We start from the raw sequence: 15,571 nt of genomic DNA, 5'->3' as shown, positions 1-15,571 counted from the left end.
ATCCTCTGCATTCCCACAGCATGAACACCAACACTATATAAGAAAGGAAACTTCACGATTTTCAGCCTTGATGTCTCTCTTCCATTAGATCCTGTTGCTTCAGTACCCAGGAAACTGGAAATGGTCTCCTTGGATTGGGTTTGTGTAGACTTAGTCTTGCATTAAATGTTGCAATCATCTCGATCCACCTACAGAACGAAGTCCAGTCATCTCAGCCTCACTTATACATATGTAGCACCCTCATCCTTGACCTGATTTCCTGTGCATTTTTTCAGCAATCTGAATATTTCCCATGAGATTATCAAATTGCTACATTTTATTGAAACTATATGCATATAAATCTATTTTCCCCACTAGACCAGAAGCTCCCCAAGGGCAGAGATTGTCATTCCAGTGCCTGACACAAGGAGGTGCTCGCTCTAAACAAGATCTTAAGGGTGTTTTAATCTCAATGTTGGGATGAGAAGGGCTATACGAATCACTTTCTTCATGTATATGAATACAGGAAAAGTAAATGACTAATGTAGTTACAGATGGTTCTCTATAGAAATATTTATAGATACATGTATATACACAGATTAATATATACACATATATTTCTTTGCTCTGTCAACTAATGAGGCATAAAGAAAGAACAGCCCATATCAATGAGCACACCTATCACCCAGATGTTGGTTTTCTAATATCATTCTCTAGCAAAAGGAACCAGGGATCCTTGGAAAAATGACTGATTCTAGGATTGAGGCAGGAAAGGTACAAGATAAGCCTAAAGCTTCTTGTAGAGCCTGAAAATATGGAAGTGCTAAAACACACACACACACACACACACACACACACACACACACACACACACAATGAGAGTATGTCAGAGGGGCACAAGAACCAACTAAAACTCCCAGTGGCCAGAATCTGGAATAATTTGACCAAAAATATCCTTAAGATTGTATTAGATTATAATTCCAACAATAAATAAATATTCATGAGTCTATACTGATATAAATAAATAATTGAATAAATTAATAAGTGGGAGAGGAGAGACAGATGTCCTGAGCACAAGAATTTATGCAGGCACTCCACTCTAATGGAGTAGGGTGGCATAACTCATAATTCTTATAGTGTGGGTTGTGTATAGAGACTTTCTTCCAAAGAGTAGAGTATGAAAAGGGAGGGAAAAATATAGAGTAACTTTACAGTGGAGAAATCTGACCAACACTACCTTCAGCCAGGTGATCAAGGTCAACACCAATAGTGATAAGCCATGTTGATAGTGTGTAGCCTTGATATGATAGGATGAAAATGGCTCTTCTTCTCTCCTATCTTCCTCTCTAAATCTCATAACCCCAGTCTAATCATGAGAAAAACATCAGACAGATTCCAATAGAGGGGCATCCTACAATGTACATGACCACAAAACTGTCAAGGTCATCGGCAGCCGCCGGAGCTACGATGCCTAAAGGAGGGAGAAAGGGAGGCCACAAAGGCCGGGCAAGGCAGTACACGAGCCCCGAGGAGATCGATGCACAGCTCCAGGCTGAAAAACAGAAGGCCAGGGAAGAAGAGGAACAAGGAGAAGAAGGTGGAGATGGGGCTGCAGGTGACCCCAAAAAGGAGAAAAAATCCCTAGACTCAGATGAGAGCGAGGATGAAGAAGATGATTACCAGCAAAAGCGCAAAGGTGTAGAAGGGCTCATTGACATTGAGAACCCCAACCGGGTGGCACAGACAACCAAAAAGGGCACACAGCTGGACCTGGACGGGCCCAAGGAACTTTCAAGGAGAGAAAGAGAAGAAATCGAGAAGCAGAAAGCAAAAGAGCGTTACATGAAAATGCATTTAGCGGGGAAGACGGAGCAAGCCAAGGCCGACCTTGCCCGGCTGGCGATCATCCGGAAACAGCGGGAGGAGGCTGACAGGAAGAAAGAAGAGGGGAAAGCAAAAGATGATGCAGCTTTGTCAGGAAAACGAATGCAGTCGCCCTCCCTGAATAAGTAGCACGGCCTGTGGGAGGAGATAGCAGGGAACTGGGCCGTGCTGCCAGGACCTCTGCTGTGTCTCACCCACCCTGTGCCCCGGCGCCACTGCAGCAGCCCCTCGCGGAGGGAGCTCCCCACGGCTCCTCTTCATCTTGGCACAGAAATCGTTTGGGGGGATGGTGGGTGGGGGGAGGGGCAGCTGCTATCTTTGAGACAGAAAGATGCAGGACAGCATTTCATATGTAACCATTTGAATGTGTTGGCTGTTTTTAGAATTCAGAACCCTTGTCGGGGGGGGGGGTGCCTGGGAGGTGGGGTAAGAAGAGCTTCCGTTTGTCTGGTCGATTGCGGCGCAGTAGCTGCTGAAAAGTGTGTGATGGACGGCCCCCTGTCTGTGTTGCCCCGGCACCCGATTGGGGGGCTGTCGCCTGGGAGCCAGGGCTCTGGGTCTCTGAGGATCATGGCTCATCCCCGGCCAGTCCCCTCTGACTGAGGCTTCGCCCCTGACCTTCCCACCCTACTCCCTACCCCCGACTCTGGCCAGGGCTCGGGCCCATTCTTAACCCTGCCCATGGATCATTTCAAGAAACCTGTTTACTGTGCAGCCCCCAGGCAAACATGCTCCACAAGTCCAACTTGTATATTTGGTAAATTAAACCTGACATTATCATAAAAAAAAAAAGAAAAAAACTGTCAAGGTCATCAAAAACAAGGAAAAGTCTGAGAAACTGTCATATCCAAGAGGAGTCTAAGAAGACATGAAGATTAAATGTAATGTGCTGTCCTGGATGAGATAGGAGGAATAGGACATTAGGAAAAAACTAAGGTAAGTTGAGTAAAGCATGGACTTTAGTTAAAAATAATGCATCATTATCAGTTCCTTAATTGTAACAAGTGCACCATACTGATGTAAGATGGTAGTAATAGGGACAACTGAGTGTGGGGATAGATCAGAACCTTCTGAACTGTCTTCTTAATTTTTTTGTAAATCTAAAACTGTTATAAAATAAAGTCTATTAAAAATGCCTAAATAAAAAAGCAAATGAGGAATAAAATCAGGATTATCTGACTAATATAGAAGAGATACTACTTCTTTCTTAGCACAGATGCCCTTTTTCCTGCCATATCTGGATAGTTCAGGTGAATTAATTTAGGACACAAAAGTAACTCAATCATTGCCTCTGTCTTCTGCTTTATTATGTGCATGTGGATACGAATGCAATGAAGATACTTCACGTGGAATCTCTCTTACAATGATAATAATATGTTACAACACTAGTCAGATCTTTTTAAATCAGAAGCTTCATGACTTAATACGCATTCACTCTAGTCCTTGCTTTGTCCAGACTGGTGTACTGGTCATGAAGATGAATTCCCAATATTCTGTAAGAGCTGACTCAGCATTTAACAAATACTCTTAGTCAGAAGTGTTGAAAGAATTAGAATAGCCTTTAATATTTTGGGAAATCTTTATGTTGGTGAGAGAAGTCTGAGCACCAGCCTGCTTTCAGTGCATTTAGGCAGGGAAAGGTGTTTCCCTGGACTCACATCAATATGAATAAACATAGATGCCGGTGCTCCGAAACCATAGTGTTCCATCTAAGAAGCTCTACTCTGCTCTGTCGCTGTGCCCACAGCTAGCGACTTATTTCCTGGACAAAAAAATGTTTTGGTTTAAGCAGCGATTGTTGAAGTTAGCCCTCTTCACCAACTTGATAAAGAAGCCAAACGTTAGCTTGCAGCTCTCTGGTGACCCCGCTCCTAGACTCGTGCTTAATTTTAGATACGTGGTTCAGTGTCCTTTCTCGAAGATAGCTTCATCTAAGTCCTTTGGATAAACAGTGGTGGGGGAGAAAGGCAGAGGATGTCTGCATGACAGGGTGGCCCAGGTCAGCAAATTAATGTTCCTCCTTGGGGCCAGAGCTGGCCAGGAGAAGGATTGGCTCTGACCTTGAGGGGTTTACACTGGAGGCCTGCAGAGGTGGTCCAACAGAGAGAAACCTAGAGGCAGGACAGGAATAAAGACACAGACATACAGAATGGACTTGAGGACACGGGGCGGGGGAAGGGTAAACTGGGACGAAGTGAGAGAGTGGCATGGACATAGATACACTACCAAATGTAAAATAGATCGCTAGTGGGAAGGATAAATCCAAGGAGAAACAGCTGATCTCTCCCTGTAGGGAGATCAGCTCGGTGCTTCGTGTCCACCTAGAGGGGTGGGATAGGGAGGGTGGGAGGGAGATGCAAGAGGGAGGAGATATAGGGATATATGTATATGTATGGCTGATTCACTTTGTTATAAAGCAGAAACTAACACACCATTGTAAAGCAGTTATACTCCAATAAAGATGTTAAAAAAAAAAAAAAAGAGGAAACCACAGCGATTTTTATAGAATTATTGATTGGATGCATCCACTTCCCTGTTGCAACCATCCAAGTGATTGGCTGAACGTCTTTAATTTTCAAACATTTGTAGAGATGTCAGGTAAACACATCCTGAAGTGCAGGAACCTTTGGTTAAGACTTCAATCATAATTCCTTATACCTAGGCAGTGCCTTCAACTTTCCAAACTGCTTATGCAAACCTGCAGTCACCCTCTGGCTCCAGCCAGTACCTTTTCCCCTTTTCCTTCAGGAGAAAATTAACAACATATTAGATGGTGTTAAACTGCCGTGGAAAATGAACTCTCCCCAGTTTTATAAATGGATGGGAGTCGGTGGCAGTGAGAAGGCAGTGAGGTGCAGTGAGTAGTACAGGGTCTCATCAGCACCAGTCGCATAGACGGTGAGGCCCCAGGCAAAACGAAACTGCAAACCTTTTGTCAAAAAACTATTAAAAGTTCTGAGACGTTGACAGTAGACTCTTAAACCGAGCACGCCTTCTGTGACTGCCGCAGTCACACACCCAAGGGTCTGGAGTGACCCAAAACGGGCTGTAAGGCTGGCTCTGCCTTTTCCCAGTTGTGTAACTTTGGGCAAACTTCTCACACTCGTGGACTCAGGATCTCCATCTGTAAAATGGTAATAAGTGTATCTACCTTGTTTATAGAGTCTTCAATAAAACAATGAACGCAAAGAACAAAGTATATTGTATTGTGCAGTGAGCGTTCAATAACCTAACAATGATGATAAGCACATTAAGAAGGGAGAGGCAGGAATTGAGGATGAGGTTGGCGGCACTGCCTCGTCCCCACTCTCAGCTCTCCCTCTGGTGTAGACACAGCAGGATCGGGAGAGCTGCGGCCTGTCCTCAGGGCCGCACACACACCTCAGCTGGCTGCCAGTTGCCGGCTCCCACCTGCAGGCCTCAGAAGAGACCATCTGGAACTGACATTTGACACCACTCACAGCACAGAGAAGACCAGAGAGCGAGATCAGGAAACTGCTCCAGCAGCGGTCCGGTCCCCTCCTTGACAAGTGCATGTGTTTCCATTTACAACAAGCTTGTTCCTCTAGAATCCCCGTCCCTCACCAGGCTCAGAAATTTCCCGAGGGCCTCACGCTTGACCTCCACACCTGGGGCTGCCAAGCTGGCTTCCTGCTGTGGCCAGCTGCCCTCCGGCCTGCCTGTCCACCCCCTTGTTGACCTCCCGTGGGCCAGACCGCATAGCGTGTGTGCCCTGTGGCCTCCTTGTCTCTACACTCTCTCTGACCTGACACCATGACGTCTGTATTTGCCCTCGGGCTGCCTGCTGACTCTTTGTAGCCCTTTGCAGCAGTGGAACACCCTCCAGTTTTGGCCGTTTGCCCAGAACAGTGACCCTGAGATGTCTGGGGCCCGTCCACCGTTGCCCAATAGCACGTTGGCAAAATGGAGTCCACTGACCCGCCCAGCCTAGTCCTGCTTTCTCAGTGGTCTCATTAAGACACAGAACAACGTCTAGTGGAAACTTCTCCACCTGCCTTGATCTGGGTGGTACCCAAGCATGCAATTCCTTCAGTCTAAACACCGGCAGCATCAGTCACTAAGGACACTGAAGAGAGCTGTTCTCCCTCTAATGAGTCCTCCTTCCTTTTCCCCCATTGTGGGAAGGCGGAATGGTTGGGGCATTCTTTCCTTTGGGGTCAGCAAGAGTTCTCCATGAACATACCTCTTTGTTCTTTGTGGATTATATTCTTAAAAAAAAAAGTCAAGTAGGCTTAGTGCAGAGTTAACCCTTTGGGGTTATATATTAGTTGACAATCCTTAATACCAAACCATTTATTTTTCATTTGGTAGGTATCGTGGCAGTGAGCCAACTGCAGCGGCAAGATGAATGTCAATCTACCCAGGCTTTTACTGGGCTGAATATTGTACTGTATAACAGCTCTCACTCACCAAGAGGTGCTTACAATCTAGCTGAAGTGACCCAATGCGCTTCAAATGCGTGTCTTTGGATACTGCAAAATGATTCCGAGGCAAAGGCTTTTCTGACAAGATAAGTGGTAGTTACAGTGGGGTCTCACAGTTCACAGGTATCTCTGAGCAGTGTACAATCTCAGAGGCCCTCAGAATGTGATCATTTTAAATTAAGCTCATTTCGCTTATCACCAGCGTTCGACACAGTGATAACTCTCTCCTTCTTGAAACACTTTCCTCACCCCCTGGGGCATCCCTATCTTGATTCTCCTTCAAGCTCACAGGCTCATTTTTTCTGTCTCCTTGTTTTTCCTCCTCATATTCCAGACTGCCACATTTGGGATGCCTCTTAGTTTTGTGTGGGGGGAAAATCTTCCATTTATCCCTTTGGCTTCTCGCTCCACTTCCCGCTTCAACCAGCTCTGTGCTCTGGGAGGCTGACTTTGTAAATTGCATCATGACTTCTCTGCCTCTTAAGAGTTGAATTGCGTCCCGCCAAATTCATACGTGGCAGTCCTACCCCCCGGTGTCTCACAATGTGACCTTCCTTGGAGATAGGATCACTGCAGATGTGAATAGTTAAAATGAAGTCATACTAGGGTAGAGTGGTCCCCTCATCCAGTGTGACCGATGCCCTTATAAAGAGGGAACATTTAGACACAGACATACACAGGGAGGATGCCATGTGAATAGTAAGGCAGAGATCAGGGTGCTGCATCGATAAGGCAAAGCACACAAAATTGTCATCCACCACCGGAAGCTAGGTGAGGAGTGTGGATCGGATCCTCTCTCAGTCCTTAGAAGGAGCCAGTCCTGCCTTGATCTCGGACTTCTACCTTCTAGAACTGTGAGACAATACATTTACATTATTTAAGTTGCCCGGTTTGTGGTACTTTGGTATAGTGACCCTGGCAAACTGATGCAGTGCCTCTTGTTTCTGATTGGATTTGGCTCTTGGGGGTCTGGCAGGAGCCTGGAGGGAAGAAGGAGGGTGCATCAGGCTACGCAGTCCCTTGGATCCTCCCCTGTGAGTTTGCTTTGGATTAGTTGTATCCCGGCACGACTCTGCTGTGGATTCTGACCGCTTCTGTCTTCCCTCCTGCCTTCAAGCAAAAGGCTGTATTACGGGTCTCCATACCAGCGTTTCCAGGGGTATAGTGGCTGAGCCACTGCTAGCCCTGAGTGCCACGACATCCCTTGTGATTGCCCGACATCTTCCCACCTTTGAAATCTATTCCTTTGTGAATAAACCTTCAATGCATCCTAAATTTGAGCATGCCATATGTTTGGTGTTGGGGCACTGACTCATACGGGCCTTCTCTCTTTTCTATACATACTCGTTCTCTTGATCATCTCCTCCCCGTTCGTGACTGCAAATACTGCCTCTAGTCTTGACCTCTCCATTGAATTCCAGACTTCTCTAACTGCCCACTTGTTATTTCCCCTTAGTTGTTTAATAGGCATCATAAACCCTTACATATTCAAAATCAAATTATTGTTATTGTCCTGCAAACTTGCTCTTCTTACAGTGTTTCCCATCTCACTAAGTGGAACCCCCAATTCTTCTAGTAGCTCATAACTCCAAGCTTATGCCTCCAACATCTCACATTCAATAGATTAGGAAATCCCCTTGAGTCTATAGTAAAAACAAATCCAATGTGGCAAAATTGTATAGTGTTGTATAGTGTTGGTGGATATGTAAAATATTGCAGCTCCTGTGAAAAATACTTTGGTGGTTTCTCAAAAGGTTAAATATAGAACTACCATATGATGTAGCAGTTCTACTCCTAGGTATATATCAAAAAGAATTGAAATCAGGGACTTGAACAGATATTTGTACAACAGTGTTCATAGCATCATTATTCACAATAGCCAGAAGGTAGAAATAACCTCACTGTTCATCAACAACAACAACAAAATAGATAAACAAATGTGGTATATACATACGATGGAATATTATTCAGCCTTAAAAAAGAATGCAGTTTTAAAAACATTTTTTTATTGGAGTATAGTTGATTTACAATGTTGTGTTACTTTCTGCTATACAGTAAAGTGAATCAGTTGTACATATACATATATCCAATCTTTTTTAGATTATTTTCCCATATATGTCATTACAGAGTATTGAGTAGAGTTCCCTGTGCTATACAGTAGGTCCTTGTTAGTTATCTATTTTATATATTGCAGTGTGTATATGTCAATCCCAATCTGCCATTTATTCCTCCTTCCCTTACCCTCTGGTAACCATAAGATTGTTAAGAATGCAGTTTTTTTTTGTTTTTGTTTTGCGGTATGCAGGCCTCTCACTGTTGTGGCCTCTCCCGTTGCGGAGCACAGGCTCCGGATGCGCAGGCTCAGTGGCCATGGCTCACGGGCCCAGCCGCTCTGCGGCATGTGGGATCCTCCCGGACCGGGGCACGAACCTGTGTCCCCCGCATCAGTAGGCGGACTCTCAACCACTGCGCCACCAGGGAAGCCCAAGAATGCAGTTTTGATGCATGCTACAACATGTATGGACCTGAAAAATATTACACTTAGTAAAATAAACCAGAGACAGAGGACGAGTACGATTCTGCTTACATGAAGTTCTTAGAAAAGACAAAAAAAGTAGAAAGATGGTTTCCAGGGCCTGGGAGGAGGGGGAAAGGGAGAATTATTGTTTAATGGGTCCAGAGATTTGTTCAGGATAATGAAAAAGTTTTGGGCATAGATAGTGATGATGGGTACACAACTGTTAATGTATGTAATGCCACTCAATTGTATACTGATGAATTAAATAATTAAAATGATAAATAATATGGTGTGTATATTTTACAACAGTAAAAATAAATACAATACACATATCCAGGATTTGACCCCTTCTTACCACTTCTACCAATACCATCTCTGTCCCAGCTACCATGGCATCTCAAGGGGATTATTGCAGTAATCTCCTCACGGGTCTCTCTGTTTGTACAGTTGTTTCCCTACACTGTATTCTCCATACAGCAGCCAGAGTGATCCTGTTGACATCAAGATAATTTAGATTATGGCCTTCTTCTGTTTAATACCTTCCAGGAGCTTCCTGTCTCTTTCAGGGTAAAAGTCAACATCCTAACACCAGCTGACAAGGTCCTTGTGGTTGGACCTCAGGCACCTCCAGGTCTTACCTCCTTCCATCCTCCCCTCCTTGCTCTGCCCTAGCCATTCCAGACTCCTTGCTGCTCCCAGAACACACCTACTATGCACCCTCCTAGAGGTCCCTGCTCACCCCTCATCTTATCACCAAGGCCTTCCCTGACACCCTCCATGAAATAGTAATCACATTCTACCCCAGCATGCCTTCTCCTCATCTCCTGCTGTATTTTTCTTCATGGAAATAAGCATACAGAACATATAGTATCGCCTACTTGTTTATTGTCTGCTTTTCTCTCCCCACCACCATCTTTGAAGGTAGGCACCTTGTTCACTGGTGTCTCCTCTCCACCTAGAATGATGCTTGGCCCATGATAGGTACTTGGTAAATATTTGTTAAATGATGAATGAAGGCAAAATCTGTGCTTCTTCAGTTCCTGACCAGGATAAATAATTAATACAATTAATGAAAATTTAGATGCTTTCCCATTGTCTTCTATGTCTGCCATTTAGTCTATCATTTTTTATCAGTTTTTTTTCCTTCTTTTCTTTCCATGGGAAGTAGGAACACACAGAGGAGGTAAGACACAGAGCCTTGAGGCAAGCTATGTCTCATTCTACCTGGTCTGTCCTTCTTAAATCTCCAGCCTCACAGCTTGATTTTCCTCCAGTCGTCATTCTAGACCCCAGCAGGACTGGACTATACCTGAACTTCCTCCATCTGATGTGCTGAGCTCTCCTCAGCCCCTGGTCCTTTACTCAGCATATTACTCAGGATTCTCCAGAGAAACAGAATGTGTGTGTGTGTGTGTATGTGTAAAGTGATCGATTATAAGGAATTGGGGTTGAGAAACCCAATATCCACAGTTGGCAAGCTAGAGACCCATGAGGGCCAATAATTTAAGTTTGAGGCTGAAAGCTGTAGGCTTGAGACCCAAGAAGAGTCCAAAAGCATGAAAAGACTGATGCCTCAGCTCAGACAATCAGGGAGGAGGAATTCTCTCTCACTGGCAGTAGGGGCAGGCTTTTTGTTCTATTCAAGCCTTCAGTGGATTGAGTGAGGCCATTCACATAGGGAGGGCAATCAGCTTTACTCAGTCTACTGATTCGATTGTTAATCTAATCCAAAGACACTCTTGAAGTCACATCCAGAATAATATTTGATCAAATATTTGGGTACCCCATAGTCCAGTCAAGTTGACACATAAAAACTAACTATCACATTCAATTTTAGCTTCCTCTTCACTGACCTCTTATTCCTAGGTCTCAGTTGGGATGTCCCTTTCAGAAAATGGGCTCTAACCGCCTCTGGTCATGATTAAATCTTCATCTAATGTACTCATAGAGCAAACTCTTTCTTCCTATAATATTTTGCACCTCTGGATTGCAATTTCGCGTTGATTTACGGAGCAGGTTTTTCTGCTTATGACTGCATTCTAGAGCTTGGCACGATGCCTGGAGCAGAGGAGTTGCTCCAGAATTTATTTTTTCCAACTGTGCAAGTGAACAATGGTCCACTGAGGGCCCGGAATCCCAAATTCCTTTCAGCTGGGAGCACGAGCGAAGGATGCTGAGTCAAGGAAAAGAAAGGAGGTGGTAAAGCTGCCTAATGTGATAGGATCTTGGAAACTCTAAGGCAAAATGGAACAGAGAGTTTGAATTACATGGCAGATTTGAGCAACCATGACACAATTCATAGTTTTAGGAAAACTTCAAAGAACCCAACTTCAGATGGGGTTCTCGGGGCCCTAATATTTTAATTCTGGCTCCACTCTTCCATTTGAAGGGTGAAAATGGGCCGGCAGCTTCAAAATCACAGGAGCTCTGCTAGAAATACAGAATCCTGGGACCCACCTCAGAAGTACTGAATTAAAATATGCATTTTACTGTGATTCCCAGGTGACAGGAGAAGCTTGAGAAACTCTGAGCTATGCTACTAACGGGTTGCATCAACTGGGGGAAGTTACTTAACTTCTAGACCAAAACATCTCATTTGCAAAGTAGGGACAGGGATACTTACGGTTGTTGTAACAACCAAATGAGATCCCTACTTCTAGTTGCAGTGCCTGGAATAGAGTATAAATTCAATAGGTCTGAGTTGTTTTTCATCATGGAAGCTATGGGTAAATGGCAGTGGGCAGAATGGATCTGAGTTTGCCTCTCTAGATGCTGTCACAGAATTGTGCTCACCACAGTAGATGTTCTTGGGCTTCTAAGCTTGCTTTTGTTAAGTTCCCAGTGAACTGTATGCAGAGAACATGGTCAGTCCCACACGGTTTGCCAATGCTATCTATAGTTTCTTTACTGTGATATTGCTTTCTTTTACCTTCTGGGGTCTACTTTGTATATTTACTAGATATTTACCAATATTTATTGGAATATTGGTACTAATATAACATATACTAATTATATGTAAAGCTCTGTGCTCTTGTAGATTCAGAAGATTAAAAAAAGCAGATTCTGTCCTGGATGAATTTATAATATATTAGAGGAGTATAAACACATATAAATTAAGTCAGAAATTGAGAAGTGTCAGTCAACGTGCTAAGAAAGTTAGAGAATGAAAACATTTATTAGTATAGATTTTATGTTTCTATAGGAGCTGTTGTCTCAATATGTTTCTCATTATTGAAATAAATATTTGATAAAAGATACCTTGGCTCACCTTACAGAATTAATATTCCCTTTCTTACTGTGCCTTTGTTTTGAGCAAGACATTCTTTTCCATGTTTAAAAAAATTGGAATTAATACACTCTTTCTGAACAGTTCAATTTAATTACTACTTTAAAATTCAAAGAGAAATATCATTAAATATTAATAGCCAATCTGCAAAAACAAATTTCACTGCAGGTTTGGCTTAGGTAAATGGGAATTTGAGAAAGTATGACAGAGCTTAAGAAGTAATAGAACTAAGAAGCAGTGTGCATTTTCTAGACCTTCATTTACTTATTTATAAAGATTTGAATCTTAGGATTATGATTCCTAACAATTCTACAGGTCTGTGCTGGTGGTCATAAAGAAAAAGGGCTGCAAAAGTCCTGCAGGTGATTTTAGAGAGGTGGTCTGGTATGGTATTTTAGAAGGGAGTGGTGAGGATTGTAGCAAACTGTAGAGAGCTGCTTTGTGTAAAAGGACAGACATCACGAGAGTCCAGCTGATTGTGCCATGCAGGGTTTCTAGTATGGCTTTTTCAGAGGAAATTAGAAACATATTTTTATGTGCTATATCCTATTTTTTTTAAAAAAAATATTGTTTTGAGTTTAAGCATAACACATGCCAAACTAAGCATGCATACATTCTAAATAAAGCCTCAGGCTTCAAGTTTGCAACTTCTCACCTCTACTGAGGGTCCATGAGCAGCCGGTCAGTCATCAACTGCAACTGACTGATAGTCAATCACCACCCAGTGGTTCCCAGCCCAGCCCAAGCATTAGGCTCATTTGGAACGCATTTTACAAACAGCAGGGCCTGCATTCCACCTGCAGAGATTCTGATTCAATCAGTCTTGGGTTGGTGTCTGGCATTAGTAGCTTTTAAAACTCCACAGGTGATTCTAACGTGCAGCTAGTTTGAGAACTGCTGTCTCAAGGAGACATTTCCATTTCCTGCATGGACGTCACCACCTCACCTGGCTCCCATGACTCCTGGGGTCCCCAGGGCTGTGTGAAGCCTCCTTCATGCAACACTTGCCTTTACCATCATTCTGGAACCTTTATTCTTGACCAGAGACTACGAAGAAGTCACAGATCTTCTTTTTTCAAGAATGTCATTGACTTTGGCTCAACAGCAGTTCACAGCAAAGCTGCTTCCAACCTCATTCCATACTCCATTGTTTCAGGTTCACATTTTTCTACCAGCTGCAGAGAGGGAAAGAGAGAATCAGGAAAGATATCCTCCTGCTATTTTTCAATTTTATGCTGCCTAAACAATATTCATAACAAGCCCGGTGGTAAATGTCTCATTTACTGCCACAGTTTTTCTACTGTTTTGGTGCATTTTTAATATTTTTACTCCCTCTAAGAATTGAAAACAAATTAAAATCAGCAAACTAGAAGATCCAGGGGATACAGCAAATAATTATTCCTGCCAAGCACGAGTATTTAGTACCTGCATGTTTGGGAGACATTCAAGTTGGTTTGCTTTGTCTATGCTGTAAAAGTGCTCCCTGGAGCTGAGGAAATCTATTTTGGATTTACTTGTTGTTTATGTATTTATTTGAGTTTGAAAATATAGGCAACAGGCAAATTAGGTTAGGTTGCAAGGTCTCTGGGTGCAGCCGTGAGATTTTAGAATGTCTCATTTGGTCTGGATTTCATATTGGAGTCGGGCTTGGGTTATTAATCTGCAGACCCGAGTCCGGATGGATTATATTAAAATAAGACTTTGTACACTTTCATATAACTCATTTTTGTCATGCAGCATTATGTTTCTCAGTGGCTTAAGGTTCACAAATGGCTCATAAATATTTTGTGAATGAAGGTTTGGGGATGATAGTTTGTCATAGCCAGGATGAATTGATGTGAGAGATAGAGGAAAAGAAAAGTGAGCTGCAGAATTCTCATTGCTCCTACATATCTTGGAGAACTGATTTAGAGGCCCGTGTAGCTTCTCTTTAATTACTTCAGAGATGGTTTTGGAAAATGCAACTCTAAATGGAGTGCAGGATGATTTATGGCACTATTTTATGAGATGGAATTGAAAATTCAAACCCGAATATGGAACTGTGGCAGCATGGGTCTACTCATTAAGCAGCAGTGAACACTGCCATTCATTTGCCTGCACCTGCTCGGGGAGGAACACGCGGGTACCTGCCCATTTGACTGGGCTCAGCAGGATGGAATGAGAGAGTCCCAGATCAGTGATTGGAGAGAAATTCTTTGTGAGGAATTGGGAGACACCCCCCACTTTCTGTAATGGGAACAGCTGGCAACTTACACTGTGCGGGCTGGTCTGGGGATTCCAGGCCATCTAGAATCCAGACACACAGCCCTGAAACTTCAGAGCCTGTGTCTCAGCTTCTTTATCTGTCAAATGGGGCTGGGTAACAATCACAGGCTGTGCTGTAAGGATGAAATAAAGTCATATTTGAAGAAGCCTCTGGTGAACTAGATAACGGAATATAAATGTAAATTATACTGTGTGATTCTAAAATCCTCAAAGAAGCTGTCTCAAGATCCTTTCATGCATTGTTAGCATGAAGCAGTTAATAGTTGCTACGCAAGTTGGTGGTATACCCAGAGGGTGTGCCAGGGACCAAGAAGAAACCGACTTTGTGAAAATTCTCTGGATTTTGCCCACTAGCATCCATTAACCCTTCATGGGGCTCTGGCTGTGTGCACTGATTATTTTGTTGGACTTGTACTCACAGTGGATTCAGATGTGCAGAGAAGATGCAGTTTCTTCAGCACATCTACGTGATCTTCATGATCCCCCTCCTGCTAAGTTGTGGGGATAGAGCAACTTAGTAACCTTCAGTCTGATGCAGGGATTGAAACCATCCCGTTAGGTTTCTCAGTCTATAGGCAAAAATGCTAAGTCTCCCAATTTTCAAAATTTGCTCCCCAACACCCATCAAAAATGGCTCCTGTGATCGAGAGAGAGCAGAATGATGGGGTTCTAAGGTCCAGGCAGAACCCTGTGCCTCCTTTGCTCTCTGAAGGATGTCATTCTCTGTCTGGTCCCTCCCAGCATTCCTGGTTGGCATAACCTGTGAAGTGTTTGCTTTTGCCCTGTGGGGTTCAGTAGCCCTCCTCTGCAACTTGGCCTCGCCTGGTTCTTTGTAGTCCTTTTTGGTCTCAGCTACATTGCCCTTTCACTCCTGGCCCAGTCCTGATATGGGGGTCCCCTCTCCCTTCATCATCAGAGATGCCTGTTGTTCCTCAACTCAACTTCTTTGTAATCATCCCTCATGAACCGGCAGGAAATTCTAGGTCCTGCCTATACCTCACCAGAACCAAAAGAGACCCAAGAAACTTACACACTGGCCATTCCTCTGATTAATTACCATGTTGGGGTTATCAGTTATCTTTGATGTCACCACCTCTTCTCATCCACTTCTCATCAGGTTGGTGCAGTGAAAATATGTAATAGAATCTTTTCTAGAGTTCTTTGCTCTTGGTTTTTTAAAAATTTATTTACCTA

The 15,571-nt window shown here is 43.5% G+C and overlaps 1 pseudogene; it reads left to right on the top strand.

Moving 5' to 3' along the window:
* The first annotated feature begins 1,432 nt into the window (after nt 1-1,432).
* Nucleotides 1,433-2,072, top strand: LOC113624566 (28 kDa heat- and acid-stable phosphoprotein pseudogene; annotated as a pseudogene).
* The last annotated feature ends 13,499 nt before the right edge of the window (nt 2,073-15,571 follow it).

The sequence above is a fragment of the Aethalodelphis obliquidens genome, unplaced genomic scaffold, assembly GCF_003676395.1.
Source record: "Aethalodelphis obliquidens isolate GAN/ISIS:26980383/991018 unplaced genomic scaffold, ASM367639v1 scaffold2, whole genome shotgun sequence".
Taxonomy (NCBI): domain Eukaryota; kingdom Metazoa; phylum Chordata; class Mammalia; order Artiodactyla; family Delphinidae; genus Aethalodelphis; species Aethalodelphis obliquidens.
Note: the sequence above shows the minus strand (reverse complement) of the source record. Positions and strands in the feature narration are given on the sequence as shown.